Source organism: Myotis myotis, unplaced genomic scaffold (assembly GCF_014108235.1).
Source record: "Myotis myotis isolate mMyoMyo1 unplaced genomic scaffold, mMyoMyo1.p scaffold_m19_p_3, whole genome shotgun sequence".
NCBI lineage: Eukaryota > Metazoa > Chordata > Mammalia > Chiroptera > Vespertilionidae > Myotis > Myotis myotis.
In genome coordinates, this window is record NW_023416335.1 from 8,325,291 (window position 1) to 8,349,892 (window position 24,602).

General features: G+C 41.7%; 1 long non-coding RNA gene across 1 annotated transcript; it reads right to left on the reverse strand.

Annotated features, from left to right (window-relative positions):
- Window positions 1-7,762: 7,762 nt before the first annotated feature.
- On the reverse strand, window positions 7,763-23,959 carry LOC118650307. Its single transcript, XR_004965986.1, has 3 exons — window positions 23,845-23,959; window positions 22,840-22,960; window positions 7,763-7,852 (listed from the first exon to the last, which is right to left on the reverse strand). It is a non-coding gene; the product is annotated as an uncharacterized LOC118650307 (long non-coding RNA).
- Between the last annotated feature and the right edge of the window lie 643 nt (window positions 23,960-24,602).

Consider the following 24,602-nt stretch of genomic DNA (forward strand, 5'->3'; position numbering starts at 1 on the left):
ACACTGGGTTCTGAGAATGAGGTTCAATGTTTCAGGAAAGTATATGCATTTGAGGAAAAAAATCCTGCTCTAATTTGCTGTTCAGAGAATTTTAAGAAAGGTAATACACTACCTCCTTCAAAGTGCACGCAAGAAGACCAGCTGTAAAATTCTTGGAACCGAAGAGATGAAACATGAATGTTCTAATGCTTATTTGCACAGTTCATGCCTGTGTGGTCCCAATCTGCATTTGCATTTTGCAAATGTGTTTTTTAAAAAGTTTGTATGTGCTGCTCTTTATTTTGCATATTTCAACTCATGTTGAGCATGCATAGCAGCCTGTTCACAGTGAGTGACTGTTATTCACGCTGATATTTGCAAGTCCTATTGGTTAACATAAACGTCCCTTCGGTCCACTGGTTACCATTCTGCTCAGCCATGAAACCCTGGAGAAGGGGTGCCTTTGAGAGCCTAGTTAGGAGCGGTGAGGGGCATGAAATGCTTTCTTATCTTCAGTTGATCGCAGGTGAAGTGCCTCTGGGAACTTTTCTCAGGTTACAGAGTAAGCTTTTGTGTTCCAGGGAAGGAGCTGAGGTGTGGAAGAAGAAAGCAACCCAGAGCCTCTGTAGCTGTATGTATCCTAATGCGCTCCCTCACAGCTTCAATGGGAGGCCCTGAAGGCGCTTTTCAGGCAAGCGGCTGTTAGTGGAAAGAAGAGGGGCTTTGGTGATAGACAACTGGGGTTTGAATTGGGCTCCTTTGTTTAAGGACTTTGTGGGCTTGGTTCAGTCAATTAACCTCACTGATCTCCAGGCTCTTCAAGCTGGAGATAACAAGACCCCTACTTATGAGATGATGGTGTTAATGAAAGGACATGATGTATGAACGCTGGTGAAGTGCTTGACATGTAGTATGTGCTCAATGAATGAGACCTGACACTGCCATTCTAATTTTACTCCTGTTGAGTTTGAGAAGGATCTCTAGGGAAGGGAAGGTGTTCTTTCATAGTTCAGAAAAGATCCTCACCCTTGAGGGATGAGACAACCACAGAGAAAACTGGCTCTTTGCTTCCTGTAGCAGAGACCAGCCAAACAGAGATTTGATAGACTCAGAGCTTTTCATTACAAGCTGATCATTTCAAAGCACGCTGAAAACAAGATGGAAAACTTCAGAGACCAGTCTCCGAAAATAGGTTCATCTCAGGGATTAAATACGAATTCCGGGAGGGCAGACCCAAGGTTGCCAGTAGCATCTAATTCTTCTCTGCCACTTTCCTATGGGGAGTCAAGTGCCCCGTTAATTGAGTGGAATTGAGTTCCTGGGAAACATAAGATTGAATTACCATGTTTTTGCTACGAGAACTGCATGGAGATATAAACTTACTGCTCTACATGAAATCTGCTAGAGAGATTTAAATTTATCAATCCTCTTAGCTTTGCTGTTTTTAAGAGCACACAAAAAATGGCCTGTCTCCGGGAAACCTTGCATATTACAATTCAGTTTTTAGACAAGGCAGGAGCTCATTTATGGTTGAATTTATTTCACATTACATTTGGGGCATGCATGAGATTTAAAAGCAATGCTTTTTCTCTAAAGTACTCACTACAAAAGATATATCACACATACTCAGGCTATTTAAAACTCAGCAAGGGAAATATCAACAGATTTTTCTCCAAGTGTGCTCTCTGATCAACTGGGGAAATAAAACCTTTCTTATGAAAAGCAGAGAATTGAAACAATTCTCCTGCATTGAGGCCTAGGGGTACCTGTGATATTGGGTTGGATTTTTTGGCAGCTTCAAATATAGAAGTCGTGTTAATGTAGGTGTAAATGTATATGAATGTTATTTTTGCCCCTGTGAGTGGTTTTCTGACTTAGACACCTTCAGTGCTTTCCAGAATATTTATGAAAGAACAAAAATTCCATTAATGATTTTTTTTGGCTTGGGTTACTTACGTACTACTCAAGAGTCCTTCAGAAATCAAACTAATTTTATTTTTCTTAGAAAGAAAGTTTATAGATCCTCCAACTGGGACATTCAAGGGATATTCAAGCTTCAGACATGATATGATTTGATTCCAAATTATCATAAAAAATGCCTCTTCTCTAGGGAACCCTGTGTACTTTGGTGGGAGTATAAATTGGGCAGGCAGCCACTATGGAAAAAAAAGTATAAAGGTTCCTTAAAAAGTAAAAAAAAAAAAAAAAAAAAAAAGAACAGCCATATGATTCAGCAATCCCACTTCTTTATCTAAAGCAAATAAAACAGAATCTTGAAGAGATATCTGCACACCCATGCTCATTGCAGCATTATTCAAAATGGGCAAGATATGGAAACAACCTAAGCATCCATCAACGGATGAGGGGATAAAGAAGATGTGGTGTATATACAATGGAATATTACTCAGTCATGAGAAAGAAGGAGATCCTTCCATTTGTGACAGCATGGATGAACCTGGAGGGCATTATGCTAAGTGAAACAAGTCAGGCAGAGAAAGACACATACTGAATGGTAATACTTGCATGTGGAATCTAAAAATAAAGTCAAATTTATAGAAATATATAATAGAACAGTGGTTGCCTGTGGTTGGTGGATGGAAAAAAATAGGAAGAGGTTGTTAAAAGAGTACGCATTTTCAGTTATTAGATGGACAAATATTAGGATCTAATGGATAACACAGTGACTATAGTTATAACACTGTGTGTATGGTTGAAACTAGTTAATAAAGTAGAACTTAAATGTTCTCACCAAGAAGAAAAAATGTTAATCAATGCCATGGGGTGATCTTTTCACAATGTATACATATATCAAGACATCACGATGTAAAATTTTGTCAATATACCTCAATAAAACAGAAGAAAAGAATGCTATTTCTTGACTATACTCTGAAAAAAAACCAACAGGAAAACATATAAATATATAGATGACAGATGGATAGGTAGACAGACAGATACATAGATAGACATATAGATGATAGGCGAGTTATTGGTGGGGAGCGCTTCCTGTCCCCACCTGTTGCTGGGGGATGTGGGTTTTTTGAGAAGACACAAGAAGAAGAATTTTCTAAGACGTGCATGGGAGAATGAGTGACATTTATTTTCATGGAGTTAAGTCCCCGAGTTTCCAAGGTCCCATTTCCCTCCGTCCTGCCATGGAAGAAGTATCACTGTGACTTCAGTAGAGCTAGGAGTAAAGCTGTTGCCCAGAATTTCCATTCCATGTTGGAGCATAGCCCAACCCAGCATCACACTGGATTAGTTTGTGTTCCCAGTTGCAGACCATCGGTCCATTGTGTGGGGAGTTCACAGGGAACACAGGCAGGAGCAAAGCCAGAGGAACAAAAGAGCCCCAAGAGCCAAGAGCCAAGAGGAGCCAGGGAGCAAACTCCTTGTCTGGGGGATTATGAATGCCCACATTTTCACGGGTTTGCAGTGGCTCCAACCCCTCTGCCCAGTCCATGGTTCCCCAGGCTAGATTGGCAGGCAAGTACCTTCCCTGTGACTCCTACTTCACTGCTCATGCGCCCATCTCCCCTTTGTTCAGTCCCTTTCCGCAGTGATCTGCAGGGAATGGACTGATGGTTCCTTGGGGAGTGTGAAATTGCAGTTTCCTGGTGAAGCTGCCCAGATGGCCATGCTTATAATGTCTGGCTCCCTTTTGCTCCTTTCCTATTATTAATAACTAGCTAATTACAACCATATCAGAGAGACAAGGCAGATGATAGATGGATGCACAGAATACTACAGGGCAGGCCAGCAGGCTGGAAACCCAGGGAGGAGTTAATGCTACAGTTTGAGTCTGAAGACAGTGTGGCGGCAGAATTCCTTGGGGATCTCAATCCTTTTACTTTAAGGCCTTCATCTGATTGGGGGAGGCCCACCCACTTTATGGAAGGTAAACTACTTAAAGTCTAGTGAGTTCATTGTTAATCATATCTTTAAAATACCTTCACAGCACCATCTAGACTGGTGTTTGACCAAAAACGGGGTAGCATAGCCTAGTCAAGTTAACACGTAAGATTAACCACCATGCTATCCTTCTCAAGAAGATCAGCATTTGTAGTCACACATGTGGTGACTGGGAGCCCCAGGCCTACATTGTCCTTATGGTTTAGGACTCCCAGAGAAAGGAAATGCCAATCGTCAGACATTTGCCACAGATCCTGGGGCGACTTGGCTCATGTGTCTGAATTAAGAACAGGGGCTGGGAGCAGAAAGCTGTCATTTCCCCATTGCTGTTACAGAGAGCATCGTCATAATGTGGGAAATGTTTTCCTCATTGAAAAGGGCCTGTCCCACAAGGAGAGACATAGGGAGCCATGCTGGGCAGATGAGAAATTACTTCCTACTGTCTTTTTGGGCAGACTCTGCAAATCAAGCCAGCCCACTGTCTGTTTTTATGTGGCCCACGAGCTAAGAGTTTAAGTAGCTGAAAAAAGAATCAAAAGAAGACTATTTCTAGGTGTGAGAAAATTACATAAAGTTTACATTTCAGGGTCCTTAACAAGATTTTATTGCATCACAGACGGGCCACTCATGATGTGGTCTCTGTGGCTGCTTTCATGCTACAGGGAAAGAGCTTAGTGGTTGTGACAGAGACATCGTGACCTACAAGTCTAAGCTGTTTGCTATAGTAAATATTCCTTTACACAGAGAAGTTGCTGGTCCCTGTGTTATAGCATTACTATATCACTGAAATTTGGAATATGAATCTTTTCAATTAGCATTACAAGTACTTGTTCATATACACGTTTGTTTATTTATTCTCAATTTAGTCCCCTAAGAGAGTATCAAAAATTTCAGTAGTGGAGAAAATTATAAATTGAAATGTTAACTTGTCTTCCCATTTCCATTCTCAAATCCTTCTTTCTAGATGTAATCATTCTAACCTTGTTTTAAAATTTTTATTTCTTTTTGGTGATTATGGCCCCAATTCAGTGTTATGTTTTCTTCTTTTTCTTTGTGGATCAACATTAAACATTAACTACAGGCCATAAAGATGGGAGATTTTAGTTCATTTAAGCCGTCTATTCTTCTTTTCTCCTTACAATTTTTTATGGAATATTTTAAAAATGTAAGCATACTTATTGGCTGTGTTTGTAGCTCCATATAATAATTCTTAACCCTTTATTTTTTGAATCATGAAATTTAGGAATATGTCTTGTCATCTTGCTCTGAAGAGAGGCTTTGTGCTCCTGTGTCTCTCACATTCCACCTCCTGCTCTTATTATTTTAACGTTTTGAAGGTTGATGACATTTATGCAGTGTTCTATGAAATTAGTTGCACATTCTATATCTCTAGATTGAATTGATTTCTAGCTTATTCAGTGGTTGGTGAGCCCATGTCATATAGAGATATATATCTTTTCCAATTATTACCTTGATTATTTCCCCCCTATTTTAGTTTTCTTTTCTCTGTAATCCCCATTAGGTTAGTCTTGGACTGATATTCTAAGTTATAAATTTTCTCCATGTTTTTTTTTCTTTTTTTCCTGGGAAATTTCCTTTACTTTGATTTTGTAAACTTTTTGACATTTAAATAAAAACAACTTTTGCTATTAGAGTTTTAATATCCATAATTTTTTTCTTATTTATTTGCTCCTTTCCACAGAAGCCTATTATAATCTTCGTATCTCTTTGTCAGAGTCTATCTTCTCTTTTTCCTCTTGAATATCTTTGAGGTTGCCAATTAGTACATTACTTTAACCTTCTCTTCTTTTCCCTCAGCTTCATTTCCTATGGTGTGAGTTGTTCTATCCACTTCTCTTGCTTCTTTTCTTTTGTATGACTGTTATCTCCAAACATCTGCTGATCTTTGGTTGTCCCCTCAAATCTCTAAGGCCAAGTTCAGGCCTTCAAATATTGGGAGACTCAGTCTGATCTGTCCTGTGAGGAGTAATAGATGTTTAAGTGGACTGGGGTCTAGATTAATACAGATTGTTTTCCTCTGCTCATTCTTTGCTGAATGAGAAGCTGGCCAATACATCTGGCGTGCTTACTGGACTTGTGTTCTGCCAGGTTTCCCTGAATGATGCAGACAGACTGTGCCTCTCAGTATCAAGAATGTGGCCTTACTCCAGTGGGCTGATTCCCACTCTGATGTGCCAAACTCCTAACAAAAATCTTGGTTGAGTTGGCGAACAAAACCTGCATGAATGGAGCTAGGTAGGTGGGTATATTACTTTGTGTAACCAACCACTGATCTATTCTTCAGATTTTCTTCAATCCATTCCTTCTCCACGTTCCAGTTCTGGGTACTTACTCACAAACGGGGCTCCTGTGTGCAAACAGCTCCTTTCTGCACTGCAGCTGTCTCCAGCATTTTCTAAGCTGTAGCTCTCTTTTCCGATTTAGCCACAGATGTACCAACAATAGAAATTATTGAGTGCTGACAGAGTTGCAGGCCTTATGCAAAGCAGTTTCGCTGGATCTTTTTTTTTCCCATCCTCATAACAACCCCAGGAAATAGGCCTTACTCTTATTCCCATTGTTACAGATTCAGAAACTGTGTTGTAAAGAGTTTAAGTAACTTGTGGAAAGGCACACAGTATGTGGTGGCAGGCAGAGTCCACATTTTAGAAATCTAAGTACAACTTTTCCAAGATAGGGCATTTCCCATTTCTCAAAAATATGAAATATTAAATAAGGACTAGATCTACTGGTGTGAGGTCTTTAAATAAATACACCAAGTCATTTAACCATCTATACCCTTCACTGACAGGTGAGAAAGAGTCTCAAGCATTCGAAGCCCCTTCCCTCAGGCTCAGAGCCAGTCAGTTGGGATTCAAATTCAGGTCTTTCTAGCATAAAACCACCTTCCCTGTTATGTTCTAACTTCATACATAGAAAAGACTTCACTTGCTTTCAAAATTATTTCTTTGAATACTTATAGTAGAAATTCTGATATGCTGAAGTACCAAAAACATATATAGTATTTGGGATATGAAGTTACTGAGCTCTGGGCAAGTCATTTAGACTTTCTGAGTTTCAGTTCATTATAAAAAATAAAGACAATAAAGCTTACCTCATGTGAAGACTAAATGAGATAAATAAAGTTGGTTTATTCATTATGTTTGATTTCCAGCAAGAGTTGGACAAATGGGAGGTTCTGGTCCCATAAAACCCGCTGCTGAGTAGTACCACCCCCTACATATTACAAATGAGACTTCCTCTTGAGTTGAACACCAGATGTCCTTCAGGATACAAACATCCATCACCTGGAGGGTTAAAGATTATTTTTCATAATGTCATGGGCAAATTATTGTTATGCCATGAACATGTATCTGACATAGGATCTCTAGATGGAATTTTTATAATGAAAAAGGAGAAGAAGGGAATTGGGAGCCTGGGGTCCTGGTGATGGGGAAAGCAAATTTCCTGGAACTGGCATCTGGGCGCTATATGCTGAGTGAGAGTGATTTCCTAGGGAAAGCTGGACAGGGCCAGGAAACAGCTCCGTCTCCATTGCATTTGTCCAGGGCTCTCTGGTGACCAGCAGCAGACCTGTGGCACACTGCTCTGGGCTCACCTCTGCAGCCATCACCCAGCTAGAATGGCAGGATTTTGGGGGGTGGGGGGGACATGCTGTCTTCCAATCATGAACTGGCGGTGACTGGTTCAGGACCCTGCTTTCCACACTCTCCACTTCAGTCAGTGTTTGCCTGTCTCCACCCCTTTCCTGTGTTACTCTTAAAGAGGAAAAAGGGAAGAAACATGAGGGACAGAGAGGAGGGGTTCCCACCAGCACTTGTTCCTGGAGAAAAAGAGAAGCAGGTAGACTTGCCTCCGTGGCTTCCTTCATGGCCTTCCTCCAGGATACTGCACCCAATCTCTATCCCCGAGTACACATAAGACCATATGCATTTGTCTTGTTCTATAAAAAAGGAAAGTGTAAACAATACACATCCACTTTGTAGTTTTATGTTGTATAAAACAGCAGATAATCCACTGAAAGTTTCCTGATGAATTCTTAGCCCCGTAGTCTTTGTATATGAATGGTTTTCATCTTATAGTTGGACTGTCCTCTAGGAATTCAATCCTCAGTTGGTTTTCTAAAACTGGCAAGAATCTCTACTTTCTTGGAGTTTAATTGCAGAATGTTGAGCGTTGCCCCCCTCCCACCATGCACGTAGGTTAGGATGAGCAGGGTTACTTCATTTTTTCCCTGATCAGCAAACTATAAACATCTATCTGAAGCTCTGGAATGTCAATTGCAAATAATATTTCTGCTTCTATGCTAAACATTGGTTTTTCTATGAAAATAAGCACAGGAACATGGAGTAAATCTGACATTAAATTCTTGTGACCATTTTGCCTTTGATATCTAGGAAAGTCCTTGCCCCATCTCCTATTTCCAAGAGTGTTATCTTGGGTCTACGCAGAAGGTAACTGCTGCATGTCTCTGTCCACATGTTTCTCTCTCACAACACTTCTGTGATGCCACAGTAGGGGAATTCAAAACCTGGGTACCTGTTGGCAGTGGAAGTGCCTGATGAGAGGTGGCACCCTAAACACTCATTTCTCACACACTGTTTTTGTTGTGGTTGTTTGGGCTGAAGGGTCTTTAAGTGGAAAGCCAGATTTGATGTGATTAGACCATTTGCTTTGTCCTGTTTCTAGAACCGTAGCTGTTTCACTTGGAGGAGATCCCTAGTTCAAATCCCCATATTAAAGACAAGGAGCCCAGCCAGCATGGCTCAGTGGTTGAGTGTCAACCCATGAACCAGGAAGTCATGGTTCAATTCAGGTCAAGGCACATGCCCAGGTTGCAGGCTCGATCCCTAGTGGGGGAAGGCAGAAGGCAGCCCATCAATGATTCTCGCTCATCATTGATGATTCTCTCTCACTCACCCTCTCCCTTCCTCTCTGAAATTAATAAAAGTATATTTAAAAAAAATAAATAAAGAGAAGGAAACTCTCCTCATCATGGAATGAACTGAGTGGTTCTGGACAGACCGGAGCTATAGTCCAAACCTGCTGACCTCTCCCCTAGGCCACACTGCCATTCGCCTTCCATATACGACCCTGCTCTGTTGATGGAGAATCAGGTCAATAGCCTGTATTGTGAAATGGCCAGGTTGGAAACGTTGCAACTCCATTTCAAATTCAGTTCGGCAAGTCTCGGCGACCTAAACTGAAATACTGAAATACGTAGCACTAGTAAACAGGGCTCAAATGCTCCGTCCATCACATCTGAAGCTCTTTCATCAGGGCGACTGGCGAACTTTCTTTATTCGGGAAACCTGATCAGCAATAAGGAGCTGGCCTGATCAGTGGAATATGAATTTTACTGCCGCATGGAGACAGGGCTTTATTGTTCTGTCAGGGAAAATGAGATCTAATTGGGAATGATTGACTTACTTATAATCCTTGCTGCATCATTCCACTGTCCATTAAGGTGCCGAGCCAGAGACTGCTTCCTCTTAGACTCGATCTGATTTTTAAACTGTCCCTGCATTTCTTGTTTCCCTTAGATCCTGTATCCGACATGAACCTAATGCATCTAGCACACAATTTGGCTACCTAACAGTACTTAAGAAATTCCTTTTTTTTTTTTTTTTTGTGGCTGAAGGTTGTAAAAAGACAAAAAAAAAAAAAAAGATGTGTGTGTAGTGGGAGACATTTAGAAAGTGTCTTTTAGATGGCCAATTCAAATTGATCAATAATTCAATGTTAAAAAATGTAACCCTCCTTCACTTATGGGACTATTTTAGGCAGAGTAGATTTGGCGTGGCCGTAATGACCCAACTTTCCTCGTCCTGAGAGCCTGGAAGGTGCTGATTCAGGCTTCACGTGGGTACATGGGGCACTTCTGCTTGAGCCAGGAAAAGAGTGAAAGGAAACTGACCAGAAAGCAGGTCCTTCCCAGCATTCCTTTGTCCTCTCCACTCAGTGGGTCCCCTATCCAAGTGGATGTGCTCCTGAGAAAGGCAGGATTATCAGAATGTCCCTTTCCTCCAGCAGGCTAGCTGCTCAGATGGCTTCCTCTGAGATTCATCCAAGTCCCGTCTCCCTCCCACCAGCGATGCTGTTGTTTCCCACCGTGTTGACATATGCTTATGTTATGTTGCATTTTACATGGAGACATTTCTAAACAGTTATGCCCCCATTCATGTGTGTGCTGTTGGAAAAGTACAATGACTGCATCCTACTGATGAAAATAATTGCTGAGAGGGGCAAAACCTCATTTCCAATTTTGCAAGATCAAGTTGACCATCTAATTAGCCTCGGTGAATGGGAAAATCTCTGGCTCAGGAAGCAATGTTTTCTGATCTGGAGCAGTTGAGCAGGTTTTTAAATCTCATGGGAGCAAAAGACAGAGGAGACTTCCAAGTGCATCCAGAGAAAAAGCAGATTTGTTGTCCACAATCCAACTGGAAGGAGAACCTCCAAGGGCAGGCATGGCCATCCTCAGAGATTTTGCAGTTACTAGAAGCCAAGTTCAAAACAAGACTTTCTTAGTGGGAAATGCACTTAAACATCTTCTAATGGAATAAACAGGCAGGGACATTGTAGCTTTCTACCCAAGAACAGTAAATAAACATAACTGAACCCAACTTTGTCACCTGAGCTGACTCCCCCAGTCTGAGGAGTCCCATTGGAAGTGGCGAAGGGACCCCTACCCCTGCACAATATGGGTAATGAGAGTGAAATTCGAATTGAATAGCAAGTCCAGGAAAACACACCCAAGCACTGAAACAGGGAATAGCGAGTGCCGCCTTGCCTTTGTATCCCTCACAAAGTTACAGCCGCATACTAAAATTAGAGCTGAAAGGGGTAAGGCAAATGCTTTGTAAGACATTTGACGTCGGGAATCCAAGATGGCAGCATAGATAAACACCGGGAAATTGCTGCTTCCCACAACAATCGAAAAACACGTCAAAAACACAAAACAGACATCATCCAGAACTACAGGAAGGATGGCTGGGTGGAAATTCTACAACTAGAAGGAAAGAAAAGCACACTGAGAGCCAGAGGAGCTGCGGAAGTAAAGTGCAGAGGTAGGGGTTTCGCGCGTGCGCGCGCGGAAAAGGGCTGGCACCTGAGGACGCGGCTGTCTTTTTGAATCCGGAGGGAGTCACAAGCTCCCGAAGGCTCTGAACTCTAGTTCCGGGAAGTCTCTGGGGACCCAGGACTCATACGGGGAGAAACTGGACTGTTTGGCAGCGGGCGAACTTGAGGGCGGCTTTCCCTCAGAGGTGCTTGCAGCCGTTACCAGGACGCTGAGACTCTCAATTCCTTAGGGCAGGGCTGAGGCTCCGCCATAGCTGCTTGCTCCACCCTTTGATTCCTTGAGCCCCCGCCCCACCCAGGCTGTGGCAGAGGCTTTTGCATATGAATGCCCCGGCCCTTTGTAACCTGTAAATACCTAACTGCAGCCTGGCCAGACAGACCCAGAACTTCCAAGAGAAGGCCCAAGGCCCCATAGCAGCTTGCATTGCTTCACAGCTGAGCCTCATCAGGGCCAAAAAAAGGAAGGGGAATCTGCAGTTCTCTTCGTAGTTCCTGCTGTGTGACCTCAGGCAGAGGCTAAATTAGCACCTCCTTAGATCCAAGAGCCACTGTACCCAGTGGTCAGAGTGGGACCATCCAGATCACAACTCCTCAGATCCATAAGGGACACACTTAGGGTGCAGTCTCAGTGAGCACCAAAGCCCCACTGAAGCAAGTCTTGCCCCAGAAGGGTGTTGCCAGCACAGAAGTTCTCCCACTGCAGACACAGCTGATTCTCACTGCCAATTGGCCTGGAGGTCAATTCCTCCCAGTGATCCTACAACAACCAAGGCATAGCTACCTCAGGTAACTGGGGAGGCTGAGCCACTGGGCCCTACAGGACACCTCGCACACAAAGCCACTCTATCAACACAGGGAAGCAGCCAAAATGCGGAGACAAAGAAACAGGTCACAAATGGCAGAAATGGAGGAAAGCAAATGACTGGATATAGAGTTCAAGGCCATGTTTATAAGGTTTTTCAACAATTTTATGGAAACTGCTGATAAATTTAATGAGTCCCTCAATAAGTATAGTGAGACCCTGGAGGATATGAAAAAGGACCAACTAGAAATTAAGCATACACTGACTGAAATAAAGAATAATTTACAGAGATCCAACAGCAGACAAGAGGATCCCAAGAAGCAAGTCAAAGATTTGAAATACAAAGAAACAAAAAATACCCAACCGAAAAAGAAAAAAGAAAAGAGATTCCAAAAATATGAAGATAGTGTAAGGAGCCTCTGGGACAACTTCAAGCGTACCAACATCAGAATTATAGGGATACCAGAAGAAGAGAGAGGGCAAGATATTGAAAACCTATTTGAAGAAATAATGACAGAAAACTTCCCCTACCTGGTGAAAGAAATAGACTTACAAGTCCAGGAAGCGCAGAGAACCCCAAACAAAAGGAATCCAAAGAGGACCACACCAAGACAATCATAATTAAAATGCCAAGAGCAAAAGACAAAGAGAGAATCTTAAAAGCAGCAAGAGAAAGACAGTCAGTTACCTACAAGGGAGTACCCATACGACTGTCAGCTGATTTCTCAACAGAAACCATGCAGGCCAGAAGAGAGTGGCAAGAAATATTCAAAGTGATGAATAGCATGAACCTGCAACCAAGATTACTTTATCCAGCAAAGCTATCATTCAGAATAGAAGGTCAGAGAAAGAGCTTCATGGATAAGAAAAAGCTAAAGGAGTTCATCACCACCAAACCAGCATTATATGAAATGCTGAAAGGTATTCTTTAAGAAGAGGAAGAAGAAAAAGGAACTCTTATCATTTGCCACAGCATGGATGGAACTGGAGAGCGGATAAATACCACAGGATCTCACTCATTTGTGGAATATAATGAACAACATAAACTGATGAACCAGGATTGATCCAGAGAAGGAGAGGCATTGATTGGACTGTCGGGCTTTGGAGGGAGGGTAGGGGAGGGTGGGGGTAAGGGGGAAAGATCAACCAAAGGACTTACATGCAGGCATATAGGCCTAACCAATGGACACGGACAACGGGGCGGGGGGGAGGGCATGAGCGGGGGGAGGGGGTAGAGGGTAATGTGGGGACAAGGACACATATGTAATATCTTAATCAATAAAAAATATACTAAAAAAAAGACATTTGACGTCATGTGATTTTTCTCTTTGCAGTATAAAAGTAGCAATAAAAACAGTAAAATACATTTTATTTCCTTCTGTAGAATTGCACCAGATTCAAAATAAAAATGGAAGCTGTACTATCCAATTAAATTGCAAAGCAAAGCAACTAGGATTGAGAAATATCATTTTAGGAGGTAGAACATTTAAACTAGTAATCAGTAGTAGAGAAGTAAACTGAAAAGGAAGGCAACTAGTGTTAAAAAGTCCTTTTAGAGCTTAAAAGAACTTACTCCAGTCCCACTTCCACTAAAAAAGTTATTATTTGATCTTTGTAATAGCACTTAATCTTTTTAAGTCCCAGGTTTCCTTATCTACAAAGTGAGGTCAGTAGAACCAATGGCTTCCAGCTCTAGTATTTCTCTGATTTTTAAAATGCTAGATCAAACAAATATGGGCTCAAATTTAGGGAAGTTGGCCTAAGTTAATTCAGAAATCTGCTTTAATGTTGCACATTATTAATAAAGTGTAAATTAAATACTCATAAAGAGTAAGAAGTTATTAGGAGTTATTCAACAAATTAAATTCATATTTGAAATAATCTTAAATGGTGGAAAACTTCCTTCAAGCATTCTAGGAAGATAAGAAGAACACCTAAAACTGTCATTTCTGCAATGTCTCAGTCTGACTACAGAACTGAGGATTTTGTGCGAAAGGAATTTTAGTTTCTGTTGTGAGAAATGTTTCTTCAAAGATACCTTCATTTAAAGCAAATGTTACAAAAAGAGATGGAGGAAATAAAAAGCAAGCATCGGATTTTTAAAAGTACAGCAGAAATGTCCCAATTAACTTCTCCGACACCAAATGACAGTGTTTCATGTCACCTTTAACCCTCACCTTTAATATTTTCTTTATTAATACACACTAGAAACATTGATATTAAATGATTTTGCCCATAAGGCTTTTCATTTTCTTCTCTCTTTATGAACTGGACTGGAAATACATGAATATATTTTGGTAGCCTTCTGTTTCTTCCTTAAACTCAGTAAATGAAACTTAACTTTAGATGATTCCTTACACATCTTTACTAAGCATATGACAAACTTTCTGGCATAGATTTTTCTATTTCTGATAATCCTTCCCCCGCCCCTGCCATATCTTTCAGCCTAAATTTTTTCCATAAAAAAAGACAATAGCCCTGTCTGGTTTGGCTCAGTTAATAGAGCAGCGGCCTGCAGACTGAAGGGTCCCAGGTTTGATTACCAGTCAGGGCACATGCATGGGTTGTAGGCGATCCCCAGTAGGGGGTGTGCAGGAGGCAGCCAATCAATGATTCTTTCTCGTCATTAATGTTTCTGTCTCTTTCTCCCTCTCTGTTCCTCTCTGAAATCAATTTAAAAAAATATTTTAAAAAAAGACAATAATTTGACCACATACAAGTTGCTTTTTAGTTGGTTAAGAAGATAGTAGTTTTGTTTGTTTGTTTGTTTGTTTGTTTGTTTTAAGAAATTGGACTCAAGAATTCCATAAAGTGTCTATATACTCCTTCATGAAAAATATAAAAATAAGAACGATGAAAAAGTCTTATTAGAAATTTATTTTTTATGGCCATGCTGTGAACACAGAATAATCTTCTAGGATATCAATTATTAAAATATATGTTTTTAATGATTAAGGAAGGACATTTGCTTCTCTCCTGTTTGGCCTAGTATAATGCAATGTAAAACATGTGAGCTGTGGAATCAGCCAGACTTGCCTTTAAATCCTGACTCTTACTTACCAATTGTATGGTTGTATAGATTTCTCTTAATCTGCACTTCAGATTCTTTCAACAGCAAAATGGGAAGAATAACAACCGAGCCTTTACTAAAATGATGCATATGAAGAGCTCGAAAAATGTTAGTCCAACCTAACCTTCTCTTCCAACATACACTCTATTACTATTAAAATGTTTTCCTGAAACTTCTAAGCAGAATGTTAAATGGAAATTCAAAAATTTCATTACTATTCTTGAAATTCATTAGTAATACTCTGTTCTTTCAAATATAGACATAATTTAGTTTCTCTTATCTCCACCTGGTCCACTTTTTATCTGGATAAAATTTGCTTGGAGCAGTAGGCTTATTCTACATCTTCCTCCAGATGTGACTCATATACCGTAGGATTTAGACCTACAAAGAATTCACCAAAGTGAGAAAACAAGTTATGAAACAACACATTTGGTGAGTTCAGGAGAGCGACTTGATGCTGGCTGGCAGTTTGGATGGTGGGGAAACGATGAGGATTCACCCTTCAGGGTAGGATGTGGTTGCCCTGCAATGCTGCTGGATGAATTCTGAAAGACACCCTTCTAGGTGGTGGTTTCTTCAGGGAGGTTTGGTTAACTGAGCAAGATTGTTCTCTGTTGTGGTTTTGGAAGGACAACAGGGTAAGGTCACTGTGTTTAAAGAGCACATTTGTTGGGTCTAAATACCAGTGTCTGACCATAACTACGCCCACAGTTTAGACCAGTAATTCATCTAATTTCTGACTTAAACTCATATTCTGACTCTTTAGAGAAAGCTATGTCCAAAGAGAAGAAAGTTACCGGAGCATCCACCATTTCCAAAAACCTTTGCGCAACAGAGGACTTCTTGTTTAGCACGTGACTTTAGAGAAGCCACAGCGCTTGAAAATACTAATTTTTTCATTAAAGTGCCAGAAAATTCAAACCAAGAGTTTTAAACAGTGGTTTTCATATATACTATTAAAAGCTCTATAACAAGCAATGTTTGGAATCAGGATGAAAGCTAATTATAGAACTTTTTGCCATAGCTATTTCTATTTACATTTTCAAAACCACAGAAGCAAATGATGCAGACTTTCCTAACACATCAGCATCTTCTTGTCCTTCTCTTAAGTTTCTAAGTTCTTTGAAGCTGCTCTTCAAGCTTTCCCTTGAAAAAACACTGTGGTTGAATATTTCCAATTCATGGACATTTCAGTTTACTGTCTTTAGTCCAAGTGAAGTAGTCTTTTCTTAAAATCTCAAGACACTTACTCAAACTAGACAAGAGATCAAAGTTGCTGTATGCAGGGCACATGATATCCAATCTGTTCCTATGTGTTGAATCCTTTTGTGATTGTTTGCTTCCTCAACAGCAGCAAAACACAGAAGAAGCAAAATCAAGAATGTGAAATTTCTGCGATGTTGTAATCTTTTCTACCACCATAATGCAAGTGTAACACTTGGGTTGAATTTTAAGAAAAAGACAAGTTTGAAAGTGAAAGTAATTGACCAGAGCAAAAATTTCAAGATATTGCAAAGGGTAGATGAATTGAATGGTTTGGTTTCACTCTTAGTCAGAAGGCTTTATAGCCAATTTACACTGTGGTGATTAACTCAGTTGGCCTGAAGAGCCAGCTGATTATGAAAGTCATTCTGTCTAGGGCCTGGCCTCACAGACACACCCAACTGACCCCACACTAATCAGTACCCACCTACACCACAGTTCCCAGTCTTGGCTGCACATTAGAATCACCCAGGGAGTTTTCAATCATCCCTCTGTCAGGTAATTAAATCAGGCCGATTAAATTACTGTCCCCAAGGGTGTGGCCCAGTCATCAGTGGCTTTTAAAATTCCCCAGGTGATTACAACGGGCAGCCAAAGTGGTGAAACCACAATTTCCCAGCTAAAGCACATCCATGAGATTCCAATTACTTTGGCGTTTCCACTTTTCCATTTAACCTGAATGGGGAAATAAGTTGCCTAGGACTCCTAGGAAATTTTTCATTTTAAAGAATATCACTGAATTAGCTGACTTAGACAATAGACTAATAGAAACTGAGCAAAAGAAAAAAAACACATATATACATGTCAAAGATTTGTGATCTCATAAATGCAATCTCATAAGTAATTAGTTTTCTGAAAGGAAAGTCTTCATGTACCTATTATGTTATAGCAATAATTATAAAGAATTTAATTCCCAATGCCTTTGGGATGGTGGGAAGAAAAGATATTCTTATATGTATCTGGGGAGTAAAGATTGTCATACTTTAGAATAACAGAAACTACCACTATTAAATAAAATAGCAAATATTTAATAAGTGGTAATGTTATCTGTGGGAAGGGAGTTATCGGGGTGCTGAGAGGAAAAGAATTTCCTGAGGCTCCCACAAGAAGATGGGGTTTCATGGAAAGCTTTATTGAGGATGTAAAATGAAGTGGGCTTCCCCTCCAAGGCCCCATCGCTGTCTGTCTTGCCATGGAAAAAGTCCAATCTTGTCTTCAGCGGGGCCAGAATAAAGGCCACTGCCCAGAGTTTCTGCTCCATCTTAAAGTCCAGCATCTGGCTAGTTTAGCTTGTGTTCCAAGCTACAGTCCATTGTGTGTGGGGGGTCCGCACAGTCATGGGCCATGTGGCTGCTTAAGGCCACAGAGCTTTGGAGAGAGAACAGGTAAGCTCATGGGCGAATGCAGATCACAGAGCAAGAGAGAGCTCAAGAGGGAACTTTCTGTCTGGTATTGAACCAGGAGGTTCTTCAAACTAACCAATTTACACTCTAAGATTTTGTGTGTTTCTGATAGGGTCCACCCCCTAACCCAGCAGTTCTCAACCTGTGGGTTGCGACCCCTTTGGGGGTTGAATGACCCTTTCACAGGGCTCGCCGAAGACCATGGGAAAACACATATATAATTACATATTGTTTTTGTGATTAATCACTCTGCTTTAATTATGTTCAATTTGTAACAATGAAAATATATCCTGCATATCAGATATTTACATTACGATTCATAACAGTAGCAAATTTACAGTTATGAAGTAGCAACAAAAATAATTTTATGGTTGGGGGGTCACCACAACATGAAGAACTGTATTAAAGGGTCGCGGCATTAGGAAGGTTGAGAACCACTGCCCTAACCAAGCCATAGTTCCCCAGGCTAGACTGACAGGCAAGCATCTTCCCTATGTCACCTCAACTTAACTGCGCAAGCACCCATCTCCCCCTTTGTTCGATCCCTTCTCCCAGTGATCTATAGGGAATGGACTGGTGGCTCCCCAGTGCGTAGCTATAGCTTCCTGGTGAAGCTGTCCAGATGACCATGCTTATAATGTCTGGCCTCCCCTTTGCTCTCTTTCTAATTAATATTAATAACAAGCTAATTATGATGATAACAGTAACAATGAACCAGGAATTAATTGTTCTATGTCCTCTATTTGATCCTCATGACAATCAGTTGAAATAAAAATTATGATTATCTCCATTTTCAGCAAGGCAGAGGCCCTGAGCTACAGATTGAGACACACATCTAATAAGATGATGGACCAGAGGTGCGCAATAGATTTAGAGCCTGTATATGTAGGTACTCATAGAAAGGTAGGAAAATTTGATACACCATCTCCTTCAATAGGACCCAATATATCACAATTTCTTTTCCTTGAACTTGTCTTTAAAAAATAGACTATATATGTATAAGTATGTCCACTAGAAATATAATAAAATATTTTTAAAAATGAGAAACAAGATGAAAGACCACTAATAAGGGACTGGTTAAGTTAACCATATAATAGATATAAAACGGGGCAATTAGAAGCCCATTAGAAACCATATTGTAGAGTGATTCTTCCCAACCCTTTTCACATCATGACACAAAATAAAAATGAAAGTATTTTAATCACCCACTAGGGTAAACAATCAAGTGGGTTTGAGGTGACTATTCTAGACAGTGGTGGCACATGTCCACCTAGCCACAGGAAGAGTTGAGAAGATCAATATCTCAGCATGCCTATAGCTCAGTACTCAAGACCAGTTAGAAAGCTCTCATGTATCCTATATAATAAAAGCCTAATATGCTAAGTGTCTGGTTGATGGTTCGGCCGTTATACCAATCAAACTGTAATATGCTAATGATATGCTGAGGCTGCTCAACCAGTCGCTATGGCGTGCACTGACCACCAGGGGGCAGACAGTTGACCAGCCAACCAGTCGCTTTGATGTGCACTGACCGTCAGGGGGCAGATGCTCCAACCAGTAGGTTAGCTTGCTGCTGGGGTCCCGCCAATTGGGACTGAGCAAGATAGGCTGGACATGCCCTGGAGCACTCCATGGTCCCTCCCCGCTGGCCAACCTCCCACATCTCTCCCCGGCCCCATCATGCACCAGTGAGGTCCCTTGGTCTGGCCTTCACCCTCTCGCAATCTGGGACCCCTCAGGGGATGTCAGAGAGCTGGTTTCAGCCTGATCCCACAGGGGGAGTGCTGCTCAGCCAGAAGCCGAGCTCAAGGCTGGTGAGCACAGAGGCAGTGGTGGGAGCCTCTCCCACCTCCGTGGCAGTCGGACATCCCCCGAAGGCTTCTGGAATGGGAGAGGGCACAGGCTGGGCTGACAGACCGCCCTCCCCTTCCCCTGAGTGCACGAATTTCATGCACCTGGCCTCTAGTAGAAATATAATTTTCCATAGAAAAATGTTCACTAGATTTTGCTAAGTGAAGAAAACCAAGCTATAGGGAATTTGATCTTCTAGGATAATAACTCTATCAGTACAAAATGGAACAGACATACGGCCATACTTGTGGTTACACTATTGAAGGATCTTTATATCAGTTGGTAGGTTGTCACTGCACCAAGAGCACCACCACTACCACGTACACAGGGCTTCCTCCGAATCTGGCAACCCTGGACCTCCTCCAGGCGACCACAGGTAAAGCATGTGCAAACATCTGTTCCATATTCTGCTCAGTAGACACCCCCAAATGTTCCCATGTTTCCATACAGATATTTATGTCATTATCTATCAAAAACTCTTCCTTCTCCTGGAAAGAAGATATCCAACTGGTTATCTCTGGAGATTTCATGTTCTTACAGGACCCTTTCACCCCATCCTATGTGATGCAAACTGGCCAATCATAATTCTTTTTCCTTCTGGTCACAATTCATTAACTTATGAATGGACATGTGACCCAAACCAAGCCGATTAGAATCCTTCCTGGGGTTTTTCATTTGTTTTCGTTTTGAGTGTTTGCATGTGTGTGTGAGTACATGCATGTGTATGTGTGTGTGCATTTTACTAGAAGTAAAAGATTCAGTTCCCTGTTAGTTTTGGAAGCTATAACATATACAACTTGGGAGCTGTTAGTGCTGTAACTGCTATAAGGCCATGTGTCTGCCAGTAGAAAAAAGTGGAAGCAGAGGCAAGAACTGGAGAGATGTTTCTGTATTTCTCAGGCCTGATCATATCCTTCCCCTCGTCCTAATTTTTAATAAACATATCCCTTGGATTTTAGGAGACAATGAGATTTTTCAATTTGTATTTCTGGCATTTGGCACCTTTGGATTCTAGAGTCTTCCCTGTTTTTCTCCTCCGTTTCCTTCCTGGGCTAGGATAAAGCCCTACAGGAATTAGACTCAGCAAAATAAGTTGTCCTGAGAAGTAAAGAGCAGAGGGAATTTGGGAGTGGGTGCTGCCAGCAAAGGTAGCCTGGGGCAGCGTTAGGGTCCCCAAGGGATAGGGCAACAAGAAGGGCCCTGAAAACAGGGTCAAGGACAGAGAAAGCAGAATCTGAATCTTTCAGAAGTCTGCCTCAGGTGTTGCTGCTGTGCCTGGGGAAAGCGAGTGGGCAGTGCTTTTATTTGCATGTTATTTAAAAGATGGGGAAAGCCAGATTGTGTGTGAATTTAGAGTTAAGGGCTGATAATGATACTACAGGGTCCCCTTTGTAATGATATGGAAGTTGTAGAAGGGGAATTGGAAGACACAGAGGTGATGGTGATGTTTCACTATGCCGGGCAGAGGAGCGCATTGCAGATTGGGGGCCCTTCTGCATGTGAACGGCATGTTCGGGCAGCAGTGGCCTTCTCTGACATAGGTCACGGGGCCTGGTTCACAGCAGCACCAACCCCATCAGAAGCTGGAGGAGCCCTTGGATTTGAATGTGTGGAGAGAGCGCTCCCTAGCAATGTACTTGTATGAAACTTGGGTCCATTAGAAGGTAGACCACAGTCCTTTATTGTTTTTAAATCAAAATATCTTGTTTTTGAAACTCCATCTGTTATTATTGGAGACTTTTTCTTTCTCTGGGTTGTACAAGAATATGAGGATTTCTTGTAATATCTAGAAAACCAGGAAAGGGCTCTCTTATCTTCAGGTTGTCATGGTGATATCTACTATCCTCTTAGTCCCTCACAATGGGACCTGCATGCAGTTGATTTAGGAGCTCTTGGGGGTGGGGGTGGGGGGGTGGAGGCTGGGAGATATGGTCCTTAGAGCTCATCTTCCTTTAGGGCACCCACAGCGATTCCTCTGGAGCAGTCCCACCTCTCTGGAGTCACTGCCTCTGGTGAGGCAGAGGTCACTGCTGTTTGGGGAATCCATCAATTTCTGTGTCTTTTCTTTTTGTTTTCAGAGAGGAAGGGAGAGGGAGAGAAGGATAGAAATATCAATGATGAGAGATAATCACTGATTGGCTGCCTCCTGCACGCTCCCCACTGGGGATCGAGCCTGCAGCCCAGGCATGTGCCCTTGACCGGGATCATACCCAGGACCTTTGAGCCTGCAGGCCGACGCTCTACTACTGAGCCATACTAGCTAGGGCTCTATGTCTTTTTATAAGAGAATCTTCTCTTTCTTGTCAGCTCTTAAACCACACCCCACTAGTTTACCCTAGCAAAGCACTGTAAAGGAACCCCACATCTAGGAAAGGAGTGTCTGTAACCATATTCTGCTTTCCATCTGGAATCCAATCCTTCCCTATGAAAAGGGAGAACAGTGCGGCCCACCTGCTCATCAGGGAGAAAGAAATACCCAAAGAGCGCTAAATGAATTTCCAACTCACTCCTTTCACACGCTGCCAGTGGTGAGCTGTTTGTGCAAACCACTGGAGAGAATAATTTAGTGCCTCATTATTGTTGCTTGTATCTCTATCCCATAAAGCCCAGAGGTTCCCCCCTGCTCTGGGGAAATGGTCAGACTTTTTCTGAAGCCGAATCTCTGGTAAATTTGCTATAGTACAGATGTTGCTCTTTCTTTTGGCAAATATTTGTTATTGTGCAAACACAATCATAATAGCATCTATGTAATATGATAGAGAAATTGCAATATTTAGCCAATTAGGGAGTCTGGTATTAGGTAATTATTTTAAATCTCTAAAATAAGTTGTTTATTAAACCTTTTGCTTTGGGTGCCTGCTTTTGAGTGAACAGGTATCTTCATAATAGTACCCATTTCTCCCGTGTTTCAGATAGGCAGAGTTCTGCACAGAGTTCTATGCTACTTACTAGAGGAGGCTTGGAAGTCAGATGTAGTCCAGGAGTCTCACTTAAAACCTGCCTCAAGGGAAAGACTGGAAAAGTAAAAGAGAAGCAACAGAAATGCTCTAGCTGCATAGCCAGTGTGCATGCCTGAATAAGCCATGTGTGTGCAAGCGTGTGTATATTCACATACATACATACCATTGTCTATTGAGTTATGGGCATAACACTCTACATGGGCCATAACTCCATGACCATACTCATTTTTGAACCTTCTCAAAAATTGTAAGTATACATGCTTTCTCAATATTTACCTTTGAGTGAATGCATTGAATGAATGGCATTCAAGGGTATATTTGAACAAAGAAAGTGTTATCACAACACCCCACTTATTTGGAAGTTGTTTGCCCAACAACTGAACTATCTGGAACATAGCTAAGAACTGAGAAGAAAACAAACCAGATGTCTCAGGGCTCTTCACCATCAGGGACTATATTTACAAAAGCATCATTTTAGCCTGTTTACTCTTAAGTTACCTGTAGTTCAAGTCAGTCAAGTATTTTTGGTTTCTTTGATGAAAAGCCTTGAGTTTTGGAGCTAGAAAAACTTTGGCTTGAATTCAAGTAAATCAACCCTTCCAAGGCTCATTCTCTTAATCTGTAAAGCGAAATAATGACATTTAGCTATAAAATTATATTATGAGAATTAAAGAAACTAATCCTATCTAATAAAAGAGTAATATGCAAATTAACCATCACTCTGCAACAAAGATGGTAGCGCCCATAGTGGCTGGGCAGGACGCTGGCAGCGTCACCCCGGCAATGTCAGCCCAGCAGGCAAGGGGGGCCGCAGGCAGCACCCAGCAGGGCCTGCTGGGCATCGCCATGGCAACCAGGGAGCAGGCAAGTGGTGCCGCTGGCAACACCCAGCAGGGCCTGCTTGCCCATCCCCATGGTATGGAGCAAGCAGGCCTTACAGAGAGCAGAGAACCACAGGGAGTGGGCCCAAGCCGTCAGTAGCACATCCCCTGAGGGCTCCCGAATTGGAGAGGGTGCAGGTTGGGCTGAGGAACCTCCTCCCCCACTCCTCCACCCCCCCCACACACACGAATTTTGTGCACTGGGCCTCTAGTGTATATATAAAAAGACCTACTAGAGCTTTAATAGTGATTTCTTTTCTCTTCTTTCCCCAGCACATGGCAGGTGAGAAGCAGAAGAGGAAAAGGTTTCAAAGATGGAGAGACCAACAGTAGGAAGAAATAACAGACCCAGCCAGACCATTAGAGACAACAGATAGAAGAAGTAACCATGATCCTTACTCCCTTCTTAGGCCATCACTGGGGCCCAGTAACCAGGAAAAATGGAAATTACAATCATTATATTCCCTAGAAGTTGGTGAGACATGCTAGCCACTCTAGAACTACCTCTCTCCAACATAAATAGGTAGAAATTCTTGGGGGTAACAAGTATTACTTCACGCAGGTTAGAGGAGAACTGAGGTGCTCACATTACAAGAATGGATATATTATATTAGACTCCCACCTTAAAGCAGAGGTCAGCAAACTCAGGAAAGGATCAAATGGTACATGTTTTCAGCCTTCTGAGCCACACAAGGTCTCAGTCACATCTTCTTTTGTGTGTGCTTGTTTGTTTTGCCACACCTTAAAGATGTAAGAAGAATTCTTAGCTCACATGCTGTAGAAAAGCTAGCCAAGGACTGGATGTGACCCACAGATAGTATGCTGACATTGAGCAAGGACAGATTGTACAAGATTACAGTCAAGTCTCTTTTGAAATGTATTACATAAATTAATATGTGTATATGCCTGCATTTAAATCACCCCACTAGGTTGGTGAGACATGCTAGCCAAAACTACACTCACTGTCATTTAAAATATATTCACTCATGGGGGTTTGCCCATGTAAACTTGCCTCTACTTACAGACTGGAATTTTAACCAGCTAAAATGATAAACCTTGAAATGGAGATTCATTACACATCCACAAGAGAGATGTGAAACTATACCACAAAATAACAACAAGTATTTATTGTGAAGTTACTACGTGCCAGGCATGTATCTGTGCTTGCTGTGGAGTGAATTATGTCCTCTCAGATTCATATGTTCAGGCCCTGACCCTCAATATGACTGTTTTTGGAGATGGGGCCTTTAAGGAAGTAATTAAGGTTAAGTCAGATCCTAAGGGTGGAGCCCTAATTCAATAGATGGTATCCTTGTAAGAAGAGGAAGCCATGTGAGGAGTGTGTGTGCTCAGAGAAATGGCCACCTGAGATCACACCGA